General features: G+C 33.9%; 1 long non-coding RNA gene across 1 annotated transcript in view; it reads right to left on the reverse strand.

The window, feature by feature from the left end:
- Nucleotides 1-3498: 3498 nt before the first annotated feature.
- LOC140598363 (uncharacterized) overlaps nt 3499-16152 on the reverse strand; it is a 282471-nt gene continuing 269817 nt past the window's right edge. The window contains exon 3 of the long non-coding RNA XR_012000746.1: nt 3499-3627. This is a non-coding gene — a long non-coding RNA (uncharacterized lncRNA). The remainder of the gene's footprint in view (nt 3628-16152) is intronic.

Consider the following 16152-nt stretch of genomic DNA (forward strand, 5'->3'; position numbering starts at 1 on the left):
GTAAAAAAGTCATGGTACCCATTTAACCAGAAGTTCTAATCATTTACATTGTTGTTCACATAATATTAGGTATCTGCCAATAATCTAAGATGTATGATGGTAGATGGTGATAGGAGAAAGTAATCTTTTATGAATTAGCAATATATTGCCTTAGGCAAGATTGAGTTGAAACTTGCCTGTTCTCTTAGTTGTTCTGCAATCCTGGACAAGGTGTAGCTCATCCATCCATTTTGTCATCTACCACTTAAGATGGTCTTGGTCGTAGACCTAGGCTACTGGCCAATACTCATTAATTAAAAAATAGCTACCTGATAGTTTATTAATTCAAGGACAGTCTATTCCAGCTCTCCACAGTTTTGAAAAAGTATTTCAACCATAGAAAGGTGAGAGTATATGGTATGTTAGAAAATCAACAAATAGCTCAGTGGATCTAAAACACAGCATTCAAGAGTTTCATTCATTATGACAGATGAGGCTTGAGAAGTTGGAAGGAGAGGTCAGCAAAAGATGGAAGGCATATCGTTAGGTGTCTTATACGCCTTGGGGAAGACTTTGGACTTGATTCTGAAAGTTGGAGAGGCACTGAGTGACACTGAGCAGGACAGTAACATATTAATGAATTCTTGCTTTTGTTTGTTTTGTTATTTTCTGAAAGTTCACTCTGGAAACTCTATGAAGTCGAACTTAGAGCAGGAGAAACCAGAGGCCATCTGACCAGTTAGATACCTCTGTATCAACTTATTTAAAAAATCTGAATGCATAATGGAAGCAGGAACTGTGGACTGATGTAAAACGACTGGAAAGATGTTGAGAATAGAATAGGTAACATTAATTGCTTAATTAGATATAGGGATATAGAAAAAAGTTGATATCAAAACTGACTACAGACTCTGATTTGGGTAACTGAACGGAACTTGAAGTCTGTTTCTTTACCTTATATATCAACACACAATTTTTCAAATATATTTAAGGGGGCTTACAAAGAATTGTAATTAAGATTACTAAATATCAATGGCAAAATATTTTTAAAAGATCAAAGGAAAAAGAAAAGAAAAAGGGGCAAATAGAAAAGTATGGTCTTATAACAAAGTAAAATAAAACCGGAAGTGGCATGAGTACATGAACAAATTTAATGAATGCCTGAAAACTTGTTAGAGATGGGTCACATATCAGTGTAGCACAAGGTTATTCAGTAAGAAGAACATGATCAGTTACAACATCCACTACAACTGTTTGTAAGGTAGCAACAAATCTACTGCCACAGAAACTCACAAGCACTTGGAGTCCTGCAAACAGAGAAATTCACATCCAGGAAGTAGTGCTGTTCCCCAAAAGAGGAATGAGGGAAGGAACCCACTTTAGAGGGAAATGCTAATTCAGTCTAATCAATGTTAATTCACACCCTCTTTATTAAATGGATTTCTTACTTCTTCCAAATACTCTTTCCTAATTGTCCAACACTTGCACTCTTTTTGACTCCTGACTTAGTAGACCAGAAAACAAACAGTTTTTGAGCATCCACAATATATTTTGCCAAAGCAATTTCCCTTGTATGGACTGCTTCCCTCTTTGTCTTAACAGCCTTGCTTCTCTTTTAAGCCCTGACTCATTTCCTAACTTTTTTATAGTGTAAGTAATCTGTACTACATTTTAACAATTGTGTGGGCTAGGCCTCTCAGGCCTTAAATATTTGAAGTCTCCACCACCAAAATTCTGTAAATCAGCTTTTCTAAAATGTGAGATGTGTCCCCAGGTAGTACTTGAAACGATTTTGGGAAATATACGAACATGGTCTTAAATAAGATGGAACCACATAGCAAGAAAATATTACTCTTCCAATTCTCGTTCATATATTCAGACTATTTCAAGAGCAAAGGCTCATTTTTGTTTGTTTTTAACACTAAGTTCCTTTAAATTGAAAGCTAATAGAGCTCCTTTTACTGACTTTTAATAGTCAATAATGTATAGAGTTAAATAATTTATTTTAGTTTTATTATTACTTTTTATTTTAAAAAGATGATATAAAAAAACTTAGGAAAGTGTAATAGAACTTCGTTTTAAAATAAAATTATTTTATTTAAGAAGTGAATTGACTTGTTTAATGAAAATACTAAGGAACAAATATAAATGATGTGCAAATATGGGAAAAATCTTTCGAAAGTATTATTCTTGTTCTATAGATATGGCAAAAATCAGAAACCTAAGACACAAATCACTAAGTTTGGAAAACATAATTATGATTCCCACCAAGCCAGACTTACCTGCCATTCTGCAAATATACTTTGCTGTTTCAGACTTTTATGCCTTTGCTGCATTGGTACCTTAGCTTGGATATCTCCCCCAGCCTTTTCCACTTAACTTAGCTTCTGCATCTCCTCCCATATGAAGGCTTTACTTACCTTCTTCTATTTACCTTGTATAAACTGTCCTTTATTAAACTATAGTGCAAAAAATAAAAAAATAAAAAATAAACTATAGTGCAAGTATTTGCCCAAATATCAAACCCCCTGATTGCAAATTCTTTGTAGGCAGGGACAAGATGTTGCTCATCTTCAAATCTCTAATTTCTAGCAGAGTGACAGATACAAAATAAACAAATGTTTGATGAATGAATTAATAAAAATTTGCTTATCTCTTTCAGATTAATAAGTTTCTAAATTGTTAGTTTTTAAATATTCAGTGAAAATAGTAATAATAATTCCAGTCTGTGTGCAAGTGGTGTATGTGGGTGTGATTTTTAACAGAACAGTGTGGATGTACTTCATGAACCAAACTGTATACTTAAGAATGTTACAATGGTAAATTTTATGTTTATGGATACTTAACTACAATTTTAAAAACTTTACAGAAGATAAAAACAAAACAAAACAAAAATGAAGGTTTTAATGTTATTAATTGGGTCATAATTTTCCATGTGCACACATGCCCTTTAAGGATGGACTAACTATAGATCAATTTAGGAATTCACCAGAAATTATTACATTAAATGTTAGAATCAAGGTGGGCTTGTTTTGGGGGATACAAATAAAATCAAATAATGAAAGGTTAATCACGTGCAGTAGAGTCATTTTGTAAGTAGTATGAATAATTCTTTAGGCCTAAGTGGTGAGTGTGTTAAATGTTACTCATTTATGACTTTCATGTGCATGTTAAATTATTTTTTCAATATTAAGATGAAATATGCATTGTCATTAATATATTTTTTCAGCATAGGCTATTTGATAATAGGAACCAGTGGAAACTAGACTTAGTTTTTTATTTTATTTATTTATTTATTTTTTTTTTTTTTAGACTTAGTTTTTTAAAATACTCTTTTCTGATAAGAATTGGGGGTTAGAATGTGGCTACAATGACTAACAAGGCTTGAATTTGAACACCTGAAGGCAGTTGAGACCAGTAACTCACTGAGAACTCTGTCCTCTGTCGATGCTTCTCTCAGCATATCTGCTTCATCTTTCTTCTTCAATTGGCTTCCACACGGTAAATCAAAGTTGGCGGGTCATAACTCCTATTCCATTTCCAACCATATTGAGGAATAAGTCAATAACTTGGTCTTGACCTAGTCCAATCAACTATGCCCAGGGCAGGAGGGTCTTGTTTTATAAATATGACAATAAGAGTCAAATCCTAGGGGTTGGGAAGGAACAATACAAGGGTCATTGTGAGTGAGCATAAAACCCAAAAGTTATCTACTATTTGTGTTCAGGTTTCTATCAAGTGCTAACCACCCTGACCATGTCCAATGTGCTAGGTGTGTCTAGCCACTATGCCTCAATAATATTAAGATTATTATTTCAATAATTTCAGAAAAAGATTCAATATTCCAACAACAAAAGATTCCAAGATTCCAACATTCTCCTCCCAAAACTTGAAGAGATGGAGAAATATCACTTATCTGAAAAGTAATGTTTCCCACTCCATAAGCCAGATATTCTCTATCGTACCCTTTTCCTTGTATTTCCTTGTATTTCCTTCCTATGTATTTCCTTTATGTGTTTTTATTACAACTATCCTGTCTATATATGTTAGTTTACTGTTATCTCCACTTTCCACTCCAAGAATGTAAGCTTCGTGAAAGGGCTTACCTGCTTTTTTCACTATTAAATCCTTGGTGCCTAGAAGAGTTTCTGGCATATAATTACTGTTTAGCAAACACAGACAGTCCCCAACTAAAATGATTCAATGTAGGAGTTTTCAACTTTACAATGGTGTAAAAGTAATACATGTTCAGTAGAAGCCAGTAGGATTCAGAATGTTGATCTTTTCCCTAGCTAGCAATATGCAGTGAGGTCCTTTCTCATGATGCTGGGCAGCAGCAGCCATAGCTCCTAGTCTCCTGGTCACAAGGGTAAACAACTCATACAATTACAACCATTCTGTAACATGCAACAATTCCGTTTCTTACTTTCCGTACAGTGTCCAATAAATTACATGAAATTTTCAGCACTTTATCATAAAATAGGCTTTGTGTTAGATGATTTTGCCCAACAGTAGGCTAATGTAAGTGCTCTGAAGACATTTAAGGCATTCTATGTTAAGCTATGATGTCTGGTAGGTTTGGTGTATTAAATGCATTTTGACTTACAATATTGTCAATTTTAGCATAGATTTATTGAGACATTACCTCATCATAACTTGAAGAAGATCTGTATTTGTTAAATCAAGTAATTTAAAAATATCATATTCAAAATGCACCTTAAGAAATAAGTGAATGTTAAAATAGGATTTACAAATAATAGAGCTATTAAAGTTTCACCAACATCAGAAAGGCCTACATGGCATCTCACTGAGAACTTTATAAAATTTATTAAATCACAAATTCTTTTCAGAGTAAAATTTATTATGTGATGTTTTAAAAACTTTTATATAAAAACTCTGCATAGCATATGACGAAATTATTTAAAAGCAAATGTTTTAGACCAATTTATTATTAAAGATTTTTATATGATTAGTTTTAATGTATTCATAGTTTCTAGTATTCATAATACATAATACACAAAGAAAATTTTGAATTTGGTCTATTAAAAATTTTCCCATTCTCCTTACTTTAAAATAATTGTAACAGAAAGTATATGATATAAATATGCATTTAAAATAAAATAAACTGGGATCCCTGGGTGGCGCAGCGGTTTGGCGCCTGCCTTTGGCCCGGGGCGCGATCCTGGAGACCTGGGATCGAGTCCCGCGTCGGGCTCCCGGTGCATGGGGCCTGCTTCTCCCTCTGCCTGTGTCTCTGCCTCTCTCTCTCTGTGTGTGACTATCATAAATAAATAAAAGTTAAAAAAAATAAAATAAACTTATACAATTTTTATCATTGTAAATATATTTATAATTTAATTATTTGCTATAGTATCAAAATAAACAGAAACAGCTTTCATGACTTAATACTTGGAATTCTTATATTTTTTACTCTTGCAAAAATGAGGTGTTTTTTTTTTTTTTTTTGGTGTTTCCATCTTGTTCCTAAATAATAAAAAAAAAAAAAGGAGAAGTTTTTTCAGGTACCCATGTGTAAGTACTTCTCAAAAAATTAGATATTGGGGATTCCTGGCTAAATAAGGTAAATTGATTATGTGCATTTTCCTCCTCTCCTCTTCCTTTCCCATTAAAAGATGAATAAAAGAACAAAAACATGCAGTCATGAAGACAAAGAATAAGAGAAGATGCTTTAATGGACCAGTGATTTCAACAAAAGTTTGTATGCCTTAAAGCAGGTGGATGGTAACTGAAAGAACTGGACAGAAGGTTTTTCAATCTTGTGTTCCTGCAGATTGGATAAGGACTTAACCACAAGCAGCTCTTGACTTGCCACAAAGAACCGCCGAGGGGATTGAGGCTTGGAGTGAGTTGGTATAGCAGGTATGTGACGGAGGTGCCTATAGCTGAACATAAACAGATTAAGACTCTGTAGATGGAATGGGACCTACAATGCCCTCTTCTCCTACAGCCAAATTCCAAATCTCTTGGCTATAGTCTGGAGGTGTGTTCTTGGTATAAAAAATTGAAATAGATACCTTTATTGTCTTATACAACCTGAATTTATTATAGGAACAATTACTGTTTGAGAATCACAATTTAGGGTACACTGTTCTAAGGCAACACCTTTATTTTATAGGATAAAATTTAGGTCCAGTGAAGTAAACTGATGTACAAAAGACATGTATTATAAATTAGTGGTAGAGCTGAATTGCAGTGGAAATCTTTATTCTGTGTTCTTTCTTGTAAAACATTATTGAACTATGTTAAATTTTAAGGGAAGACTTTCATTGGAACCAGAACCTTTGGATTAAAGTAATTTTCTGTGACAATTTTCTCCTCTTATTTAAGAATTGCCAACAATTGCATGGAACATATTTACATTCATTTTTTAGGATTTTACTTCAAGTTTAAAAAGTAATATAATTAGGACAGATATCTCAACAAAAATAGTGAAAATTAAAATGATTTTATAAAGATAAGTGATATTTCAATTTCAAAATTTATAAAAATAGTTTTCAACTTTACAAATTAATTAGGCTTGCAAGTTTCAGCTTTCAGTAGATTTTAAAAGTTCAGGTATTTATTTATGATCTTTGGCACTATAAAAAACTAAGGCAATATCCTATTTTCTCCTACTGTAGGGAACTTGTACTTGATTTTATTTTAATTTCCTTATCAAATCAAAATTCATTCTAAATTCTTAATGTCATCAAAGGCACTTTGTCAACTGAATTTCTATCAATTTCAAAATGGTCTGCATTCAATACTAAGATTTTTAAAATCACAAATGAAAGTTTCAATGATTAATTTTTTAAAAACCCTGAACTTGTTGCAACTTGTTGAACTTTTTGAATATATATTATTCAAAAATCCTTGAATAATATATATGACAAGGCATGACTGCCATTGGAACACATTTCAATATATACACATATCTGTGTGTTTAAAATCATGCATCTGTAGTATTTAGGGAGAAATGCATCTTTACAATCCTGCTGTACATTTCCTATGTTTTACATGAAGAAACTAAGCATTACAGACATTATATGGCTCATAAAAGGTCACAGCATGATGGGATCATTTTAAAGGACTGCTATACTTGAAAGTTTGTAAAAATTCTAAAATTGATTTGACACTATTCTGTTCTTTCTTTCTTTTTATCCATGAGAAAAGAACAAAGTCACTTAGGGCATCAAGTGACTTCTTTTTTCTAAATTTTAAAAATGTTTTAAATATGACCGAATTTGCTTTTAACAGGGCCATTTGATTCTTGAAATGTCAAAAGTGGCAATCATAATAGTAATAACAAATACTTATTGAACACTTGCTGTTGAGATCTTTGGTCCTGGGGACAGTGGGTTTTATTTTGATCTTAACACTTCTTTGTCTCCCTGTCTTTTTAATACTAAGTAGACAAAACCAGTTTAATCATCCAAAGCCCAATTTAGCTTATTTTGCAAGGCTAACTTGACCTGGATCACTTCTTGCTTGTGCCTCTGGAAATAATAAGCAAAACTTGAATGCTTTCCCAAGGTTGATATGAAGCAATCATTGAAAATTGAAAATTCTAATATTGTAACCAATATTAGAATAAACAGTGACTGCTTTCTCACAATATAAGCTTTTATTTATTTATTTATTTATTTATTTATTTATTTATTTATTGGAATGAGAGAGAGAGAGACAGAGAGAGAGAGCACAAGCAGGGGGTAGGAGCAGAGGAAGAAGCACAAGCAGACTGCACTGAGCGCAGAGCCTGACATGGGGTTGGATCCGATGACCCTTATGACTTGAGTTGAAATCAAGAGTTGGATGCCCAAGCAATTGAGCCACCCAGGCGCCCCTAAGTGGCTTTATAACAATATACCCCTGAGCCTTACTGCATGTTCTGGTTTGAGGACTCTGAGTCTGCAAACTTTTTGGTGTGTGTACAATTTTTATTAATTATTACTTCAGAGATCCATTGGTTTTACTCTGGTTATTTTGAACTTTTGCTCTTACCACTTTTTTTAAAAACAAGGACAAATTCAGGTAGTTAAGATGGAAGGGCGAGCTGGAGGGAAAGTAGACCTTTACCGTAAAACAAACAACCAACCTACCACTTTCTGGGATTTCTATCTATACCTATGCTATTCATTCCATCATCCACTTTAAGTTCCCAGTACTATTTCATTTTAAATACATGTAAGCAGGGATACCTGCGTGGCTCAGTGGTTGAGCATCTGCCTTCGGCTCAGGGCGTGATCCTGGGCTCCCTGAGAGCCTTCTTCTCCCTCTGCCTATATCTCTGCCTCTCTCTGGTGTCTCTCATAAATAAATAAATTAAATATTTAAAATAAATAAATAAATAAATAAATGCAGTCAAGGGAAAATACAATGTAGAAACAAACTCTGTTCCAAACATCCTGCTGGATCATTCCTTTGGACCTCTGAGCTAACAAGATTGAGAACAGGTGGTGGAAATCTGACCAGACATTTGAGAGCACCCCAAAACCAAAGGTATTAGGAAATCTAGAAGTGATGGAGATGTTAAGGAAGGACAGAACAAGAGTTTACCAGTGGCAAGTGGATGGATCCTCGATATTAGAGCCAGGCGTGGTTTAGGAATTGAGGCAGACAAGACAAAAAACTGAAAGAACAAACACTGACCAGAGGTCAAGGCTGGCAGGCAGGCATGTCCAGAAGTAGGAGGACCTTTGAGATCATGTTGAAAAGAATGCAGGTAAGGCCCTGTTCTGTACCAAACAGGTAGTACATATATGTTCACTACTCACATAGAAATTTAAATAAATGTCAGCAAATCAGACAATTCCAGGTGTTGGATAGTCTAGAGCCCACTGGTGAGGGCAAGTAAGAGAACTAACCTGTATGCAAGAGGGCTAATAAGGGATCCCATTAGACGCTCATAGTCCCTGCTTCATGTAGGATGGGGTAGTTGGCTCCCCTTTATGTAAGGTGTGTTGCTCTGTTATTAACAGTCAATATTTGTGCAGCAGCCTCTGAAAATTCTTCTACCAGATGACAACTTTCTCAGACACAAGTTTTTGTGGCCAAGGCTCATGGCCTTGATATTATTTCTATTTGTAAGTATAAAAAGTTGGTGTTGCAGAATTCAAAGAGCTCTACCTTTTAGTAGATGTTCAGCAAAAGATGTTGGGATTGTCAGAGGGCCACGATAACTCTCTGTTAAATGTTGTAACATAACAGGCACTTGGTTTGTCATTTGCTGGCCTAATTTTTGTACCTCTGAAAAGATTTTTTTAACATATGAAAAATCATTGCTACTATTTTCCAACCAATACTTTACAATGGTGATCAGAGAAAAAGTACAGTAATTTCTGTTCTTCCAAAAATTAAATTCAGGAGCTGTATGCAAGTTTAGTAAAGGAGTGAAGTTAGATGTGTGATTAATTCAGCCTCTTAGTAATACATCCTTTTATCCTTTCATGCTAAGATTTCTCTTTTGAGTGTGTAAAAATGTACCCTACATTGTGTGCATAAAGCCAAATGTGTATTTGCAGTCCAGAGACACTAATCAGCTCACCTGATCCTTTTCTTAGAAGACTAATTTTTCTCAAGCAATATTTTGTTGCTACTGCTAAGGGACCAGGGTCTTGGACCTTTTTAAAGTTGGTGGTAAATGTGATATCATAATTTCTAATTAATGCCTTGTAGCATCCATAAATTAATAGGTGAATTGGAAGCAGGTACTTATGTCAAAAATGGATTTTTATAATCTATGTAAAGGGTTTAATGTTAACCTGCTCTACTTTGAATTATACAAAGTTAGTTGTTTGGGGGAGACTTTTTTGCCAGGAAAAATTAAATGTGGAGAGCATTTTTGATTTTCCACAAAGAGGTTACTACTGTTTAAAGAATATCATTTATTGGCAGAACAAGTGATTCAAATTTTCCTGATTGAGAAGAATGAAAGTATAATCCAAGGATAACTAAGTAATGTCATTATTTGCCTTATAAAAATTTTCCTGAGTTAGCATGTGACTTAATATTATACAAGTGACCTGGCTCTGTGGAGACTAAGGACAGGGAGGTGACCCAATATTACTGAAGTTAATCAATATCCAGCTGTAGCAGTTACATATACTCAACAACAGTATTTTAAAAAGTGGGGGGGGGGGGAGATCCTGAAGTCAGAGAAGGAAAGTTTTTACCAAAGTCATTGAACAGAATAATCAAAAGACTTTATTTTAGGCCCTCATAGCAATTTGCCACACAAGATTTTTAGTTCTGCTTCCCTTCAAAGGATTAATTCAGATCACTCCTAAACCACAGAGCCTTGTAATAAAGAATATGACTTCACGGAGAAGGCCAAGAAAGGCCAAAAGCCAGGAGTGCATGAAGGTACCAGCACTTAGAACCTTACACTAAGGCACATAGTAGACACTCAATAAATACTTGAGTATGAGTGAATAGATACGTGAATAGAAGATTAAATAGTGGAGAGTAAAGGAAAAAAGAAAGGGTTGTGGACAGAGACTAGCTCTGAGAACGGATGGAAAACGTGTTCTGAGAAGTAGCAAGTAGTAGGCCACCATCCTGGCTGCAGGGATTCTACTGGCATTGAGCAGAGTTCTTAAAGCTAGCGAGAAGGAGCCTTTACAGCATTGGGGGGGGGACCCCAAAATGAAGGAGTCTTAAAGGTTTACATAGGAGTAACCACTTGTGAACAAACAGCTTCTCCTTATTCTAAGGAGATTTGTTGCAATGTCAGGGAGCCTCCAGGGGCACGTGGGTGGCTCAGTCAATTAAGTGTCTGACTTCTGCACAGGTCATGATCTCATGGTCCTGGGACTCTGGCTCTGCTCAGCTGGGAAGTTGGCTTCTCTCATTCCTTCTCCCTTTGCTTCTTCTCTTGCTCAGGGGCATTCTCTCTTTCTTTCTCTCTCTCAAATAAATGAATAAAATCTGAAGAAAAAAGAAGCCTCCAAATTTCCCAGGGGGAAAAAAATGCACATAGGATATTAAGTCAAACAGATCTGGTTAAAAAATAGTCTTTGTTACTTTATAGCCGTATGATTTATCTCTTAACAAATGACTTCACCATTCAGAGCTCAAGGGAGGAGACTATGTATCATATGCAATGGCCCAAGATATTTACTGGTAACATGGCAGGCATTCAATAAATATGTACTTAAGCAATGTTTACATATAAATCTTCACTGAAAAATAGTATTTTTACATTCTATAGGTAGAATTTTACCTTACATATGCTGATATAGTTTTATTTTACTTCAGGTATTTCTGGTTTTCTATATTGATGAAAAAATTTCTAATTTCTGCTGACCAAATGCGCAATTAACAATGTCATTCTTTGCTACTTTTGTAATCAGGTAAATCTATAGATATAGGGGATATTAGTTATGATTACTTGCTGAAATTTTAAAAATAAGTGTAAAAGAAAATCTGTTCCTATTACTGATATAAGAAAATTTTGATCTTAGAATTGTATTTACTTATGAATAGTTAGTTCACAAAGAGGGGTTATTTACTCAAATTAAAATGCTACTGCTCATTCCTCTAAGCATCCAGACCCAACAAAGGCATTGAACATATTTATTTTCATGTTTATCAAAACCATTGTTATTAGAGGCTACAAATTATTTAAACTTTTTTAAGCTGAAGTTTCTCAGTTTTAAAAATGGAAGTCTTTTCATGCTACTCTTTCGTGCTTACCTAGCAAATTGAGAGCTTGAATTATTTACAAGTTACTGAGATTTCAGTGTCTTTTCAGGGGCGCCTGGGTGGCTCAGTTGATTATGAATCTGACTCTGGCTCAGGTCATGATCGCATGGTCCTGGGATAGAGCCCTGCAGTGGGCTCCCTGCTCAGTGGGGGGGCTGCTTCTCCCTCCCTCCACCCCATGCTCTATCTCTCTTTCAAATAAATAAATAAAATCTAAAAAAAAAAAAAACTAATGGAACAAAGTGTCCGTTCAAATAAACAGAAATAAACATCTCATTTCACAATTTAAAAGCTTAATATTATAATGATACAAACTCCAGCCAAATTAATTTTAATTATGTAATACTGATCAATTCTCAATATTCTTAGAACTTGGTAAATGATATGAAACACTAAACAAATTTTACCAGCCGGTATATTTTGAAAATCAAGATTAATGAAGGAGGCTGTGTCCTACCAGATATTAAAAATGTATCTTATTGTTATAATTATTAAGACAACTTGGGATTGTTAACATGGGAAAGAATGGCAAATACAGAATCACAATCCAATACACAGCTTGCACAAACATGCAGCCTTAACCTTGTACTAGGCATGTTTTTAAGACTCTGACAACATTAATTCCTTTCCTCCTCACTGCTACTCTGTGGTGTAGGCACTGTTAGCTCCTTTTTTTTGCAGATATCGCTTGGTAGGGTGTAAATAACTTTGGTGAAGCCATCCAAGTCGGTTGTGTAGGCTCTGCTCTGTATGTATGTAGGCAGTCTGGCTCTTGGAGTCTGCATTTCTAAACACTGCATTAAACCACTTTTACTGTAGGCTAAAGCAGTGGTTTTTAAAGTGTGTGTTGAGGACCTCTTGGGTCCCTGAGACTTTTACAAATATAAGACCAAAGGCATTGTTATAATAATACTAAAATATTATTCTCTATCATTCTCTTACAAGCATGTAGTAGAGTTTTCCAGAGGCTACATAGCATGTGTTATTGCAACAGATTCAATACAGATGCAGATTAGAGAATCCCAGCTGCCTTCTACTAAGCCGGGCGGGAAAGATATTTGCAAAAATAAAAGACAAGCCACTCATCTCATTAAATGCTTTTTTTTTTTCGGAAATATTATTTTTTATAAAGTGTCATTTATATTAGCATGTAATGGATCTATTATTGTTTCTAATAAATAAATATTATACAAATTTCTGGGTTTTCATCTCTAACACAGTAAATACTGAGAGATGTAACCTATATTTTTGTTATTTATATTCCACACACAGGTCTGTGAAATCATCAAAAATACTTAAGAGTGTAATGGGGTTCTAACACTAAAATGAGAATGCTAGCTAATTTAAGCATTTCAAAACACACAGCAGAGAACGTTTTACTGGTCAGTATATTGAACACATGGTTCAACCATTTTGAAAATTAAAAGTTATATTCTTCTCAAAAGTCTACAAACTTCTAATAGGAGTAGAAATTGGTACCAATCTTTCTCTGGAGCATGCTGGCAATAAAGAACAAAAGCCTAAAAATATGACCCTATTTATCAGTTTCAAGATTAGCAATATATCTTAAAGAAATAATGATTAATGTGCTAAAATAATTTAATTTAAAAATACTAATTATTGCTTTCTTAAAATACTAAAATTTTAATTATACAAAAATAGGAGATTGATTAAATAATTATGAAATAATAAAGAAGTTCTAAGCAGCCATTAGAATGATATAATCAAGGACTATTTTTGATGCAGAAATACTTCCCTATATCCTGCTAAAAATATATATATACACGCATACATGCATGTGCATAATATAAATATGTAAAATATACATTTGCTATGACTATGTTTTTGTAAACACATTTATATAAATCTCTACTATGCACAAAGCATAGCAGAAAATATACATCAGCATGTAAGCAGAGCTATTCCTTAGCTTTTGTCTATATTTTCTGATTTCTGTGTTATGAAATATACTAATTATAGGTAAAATATTTGAATTTAAAATTTTACTTATGACAGGACAATTATTCAACAATGAGGAAATGTTAAATTGAGCCACTACATGATCTATTACACAGCAACCAAAATGTTCAGGAAAAAGCATGAAACTAAATGCAATGAATGATGTTTGATTGCATTTTGCAACAGTAGAATAAAAATAATAACAAAAATAGCTATAAAGGACATAGTTTGCATAGTTGTGGATATAAACTATTCACATTAGATACCATTATCACATACATATTATATTTCTTAGGTATGAAAATGGTTTGTAATTATGTAGGAAAATGGAGTTTTGTGATGATGTACTTAAGGGCAAAGTATCAAGAAGTTTCAAACTTGCTTTCAAATGGTTCAGAAAAAAGTATATGTAGATTTATTTTTAAAAAGAGCAAATGTGGCAGAAGGTAACAATGAGTGCAAATAGGTGAAGGGTAGATGGGTGTTATTACTCAAAATAATAGGTTTAAAATCTGTTCAAAATAAATTTTGGTGGGGGAGGGAAGAGGGTAAATAATGTTAAAGTCTGCAATGAGGAGTGGCAATTAAAAAGGAAGAGATATAGTAGATAATTAGCAGTTAACAAAGGTCTAGGTAGTAGATCGTTTTAATATTCATTGAGCACCCACTACATGCTCAATAAATGTGTAAGTGCTATGGAAAGATGATCAAGATAAAGTTTTAGTGACAGGAAGAAATGTTTAGGCAACACATAGAACAATTTACAGTACCATCACAGTTATTATAAAAATCAACAACCATATATGCATAGAAAAAAACTGTTAAGAAATGTACCCAGCTGTTAGGAGAGATTATCTTTGGGAGTTAGATGCATGGGTGATTTTTATTTATTTCTATATAGTTCTCTATATTCTAAAATCCTGGCAATGATAAAATATTACTTTTCTAATGAGAAAAACATAGCTCAGAAATTAAATGCACCATGCCATCTGGAATCTTTGCACTCCTGATTCATACCTATTACATTTTATTGAAACAAGATGGTGATAAACCATTTTCCACTCTCTAGCCTGTGAGAGCCTAATGGCCATAGCGGAGAAGGCACATTTCCATGAACTTATCCATCAGTTTGTGAAAGTTTTATGTATAAGAAAAAGCCAGCAAATGGTGTGAGTAGACTGTATGGAGAGATGTCCAGTGCCTGGATATTAGGCTAAATAATATTTTACTTTGACAATTAAATCAATTAGATAATAATCTATTGGAAATAAGCAGCTCTCCCACTTAACCATAACTAACAATAGCCACTAATGTAACCAAAGAAAGAATATCAGTATGTGACAGTGGTCAGTTCACAAAGGCAGTTGTGAGAAGTAGATTAGCAGATTGTCCTTCATAATCCAGTGAAAGCTCTGTGGTCATCAAGTTTTCCTTCTTAACTGGAGCAATGAGTCTGAAATCAATTACAGTGATCATTTTTATCTTGATATCCTTGCTGATAGAATAAGTTCAACTTTGCATGTGCGGTCAGAGATAAAGGATTGATCGTAGTACACAAATAAAAGATTGTCATTATTGAAATGGGAGCGTAGTGTTCAGGTACTTAGTTGAAAAATTCTGCATATTTATGGGCCAGAGATTCTGATTCAAGATGAAAATTTTTGTTTAAATAAAAAAAAAAGTGAATTTCATTTTTAGGTTCAGACTTTAAAGTTGGTGTTTATACGTGTCTTAGTCTATCTCTTCGGGCTGCTATAACAATATGCCAAAGACAAAATACCAAAGACCTGGTAGTCATAAACAACAAAAACTGATTTCTCGGAGTTCTGGATCCTGGAAGTCCAAGATCAAGGTACCAACATAATTGTGTTCTCTGGTGAGAGACCTATTATTTCAAAGCTGGTACCTTTCACTGTGTCTTGTTTGATGGAAGGGGCTGGGGTTCTCTCTGGAGCCTCTTTTACAAGGCACTAATCTCATTCATGAAAGATCAGCCCTTATGATTTAAGTACCTCCCAAAGCCCTACCTTTTAAGATCAACTTTTGGGGTTAGGATTTCAACATACTAATTTTGAGGCGACACATTTAGACCATGACTACATGATAAAGAAAATCAAATTATATTCCTTTTTATAAATAACCACCACCATTATCCACAAACACCCCATCAATTAGAAGTTTTAAATGGAGCTCAACATTGGGTAGTAGCTCAACATTGGGTTTGAGTCACCTGATGATATTTCTCCAAATTGCAAGATACTCGCTTTTAAAACTTATTGTGCATACCTTATTTTTAATATGGTAGATTAGCCCAGATCCAGATGAATCTTAGTAAACTTATATTTTAGTACATCAAATTTCATCAAAATTTGTCAATATAATTAAAAATTAACTGAAAGAATTAAATTACCAGAGACACCAAACTGAATGAAGAAGAAGCAAATCTTAGAATTGAAAAAATAATTCCACATTTTATTTTTTGGTTAGTTATTATCACTCAAAAAGATCTCA

Source organism: Vulpes vulpes, chromosome 3 (assembly GCF_048418805.1).
Source record: "Vulpes vulpes isolate BD-2025 chromosome 3, VulVul3, whole genome shotgun sequence".
Lineage (NCBI taxonomy): Eukaryota > Metazoa > Chordata > Mammalia > Carnivora > Canidae > Vulpes > Vulpes vulpes.